Raw genomic sequence first — 2,718 nt, 5'->3', positions numbered from 1 at the left:
TATTTCTTTATTACCCATGTCTATCTTTTATATTAAACTTTTATTGTGTATATATTATAATCTTCTATGCTGTCTTTTGGTTCACAGTGTACTGTAAATATATCTTTTATATTTCTCTGTTTATATTTTCCAAGTCAGTGTTCTTTCTTTTTCTTCATCTCTGTTCATACTAGATACACTATTATATTATCTGAATTTCAATGTCCTTACCTTTCTGAAGTATACTCTGTTTTTTACTTATTCTCATACATGGGTTAGTCTGGGGAACCATGTCTTTCTGAGTACATCACTTATTATACTTACAACGGTAGTCCGCCACCACCCAGACTTTATTAGAATATACTAAGTTTTAGTGCATTGTTAGGTAGAGTGGTGGGGTTTTTAGGCACATGAGTACAAGGATATTTTCTGAGAATCCATGTTTAGAAGGAATAGAGTGGTGATACTACTTGATTACTAATTTAATATTTATTAACATAAGGGTAAATAAGATGTTAATTAAATTCACTCAAACAAGACTGGACCCTCAGGTCTTACTGGACCATTCAAAATATAGATCGGCAATCACTTTTATTTCATTAAACACTTCAAGTACAGCTGTACCCTACGTGGTCAATAAAACCCAGAGGGTACCGTGTTAAGTGAAAACAGCTAAGTGAACAACAGAACATTTGGGATTAATTCAATAGAAACTGGCCCATCCCCAAACTCCACTTTTGACACATAACTATGTTGTAGTAAAAATAACATCTTAATTTTATGATGGTACATGCACACAATTAATACTTAAAAGAGAAATACAGTCGCCAAGTTAATGTCCATTCAAATAATGGACTCCTCCCTCCCCTCTTCTCACATGGCTCTTCCCTCTGAAATTGGGGAAAACCACTAAATTTTAATAAATAATACCTCAAACTAAGTTAGGATAATACAATTGACATTGCTGGATTCCTTGTAAGACCAGAATATTTTGAATATAAATGTCATATATTTTTGCACAAAAGATAACATATTTACTCAGAGAAACATTTTATCTAAAATTTGTGTACAAAATATATGATGTTTATATTCAAATATTCTAACGGGTAATTTGTATGAATTTTATGAGCTAAAACAAATATCTTCAGTTAATAAAAAAAAAACATTCTTCACAACACTATCTGTCAATCAAGTACCCCACCTTGCCTTCCCCCTCATCAGCGTGGTCAGTCCCAACCCTCCCCACCCCCCACCAATCCTCCTTCAAGATATGTTGGGTGAAAAACTAAATTTTAACATTTAGTATTAAATAATACTCAGATTAAAGTTAGGATAATATAATTGACATTGCTGGATTCCTTGTAAGACCAGGAATATTTTGAATAAAATGTCATATATTTTCCAAAAAAAATACCATATTTACTCAGAATAAACTTTATATCTAAAATTTGTATCATCTAGCAAAATCTATGATGTTTATATTCAAAATGATCATCATATTGTAAATTCCTGCAATGTAAATTATATTCTGCTTGAGTAATTTGTATGTTTTATAGCTAAAACATGCAGTCAGGCAGGGTGGCGGGAATTAGAATCTAAAATAGCTCCCGAGCCAGACACTCCTGCTCTGTGAGCCGATTAAGTGAAAGTTCAGCTCTGGCGGGCAGTATCTGATAATAGCGCAAAGTGAGAAAAACCCAGCGTTAGGCGAGTAATACTGTATATATATATATATATATATATATATATATATACAGAGTTCCCAAGTACCATCTGACCTGACCACCAACCATTGTGTGCTATTTAAAGATTAGTAGGGTCATTACCTAATACCTGACCATTGTGGATCTGGTCTCACCCATCTCTGTATATATACACCTTGATTTATATTTCTCTCTCTAGTCTGTACTAGCCCTGAAGATGTGAATTACAGCAGGAACTTCGTGTTTCTTCTTTCCTTGTGGTTATCATATACCTAGATCCAGCACCTACAGTGATTTTGCTTGCATATATATATATATATATATATATATATATATATATATATATATATATATATATATATATATATATATACATATATACATATATATATACACATATATACATATATACATATAATATATACATATATATACATATATATATATATGTATGTGTGTGTGTGTGTGTGTGTGTGTGTGTTATATAATATATATATATATACATATATATATATATAATATATATATATATATATATATATATACATATATATATATATATATATATATATATATATATATATATATATATCATAATCAAAACGTGGATAACATAAATCTTGATAAATCAAGCGGAAAATGGAAACACAGGTTTTCCATTTTCCGTGTGATCAAGTTGTAGCCCGCCTAAAGCGAACTTTCACTGCTCAGTTTTTCCCTACTGCGCGAGTGTCGGCTCGAAACGCTATTTTTTGGCCCCGCAGCGCGCCCGCCGCCTGTGCCTCCTCGCCTCTCCCTCCACTTGGGCAGCAGCGGCCAGGTTGCGCAGTGTGTGTTTTGTTGCGTTATCACTGACGTCCCATATGGCGATTGGACTGTGATTGGCCATGCATCCCTACCCCTCTGCTAGCTGTAATTGGCAAAGTATTATGGACGTGCCCACCGGAGACGCTGACCCTCAGCGGCAGTTTCATCCTCAAGGCCACTCCGATGCGCATCCATTGTTCCGTGAAATGGCTCGCGGTTCACCGCCACC

Source organism: Homarus americanus, unplaced genomic scaffold (genome assembly GCF_018991925.1).
Source record: "Homarus americanus isolate GMGI-L3 unplaced genomic scaffold, GMGI_Hamer_2.0 scaffold2539, whole genome shotgun sequence".
Taxonomy (NCBI): domain Eukaryota; kingdom Metazoa; phylum Arthropoda; class Malacostraca; order Decapoda; family Nephropidae; genus Homarus; species Homarus americanus.
Note: the sequence above shows the minus strand (reverse complement) of the source record.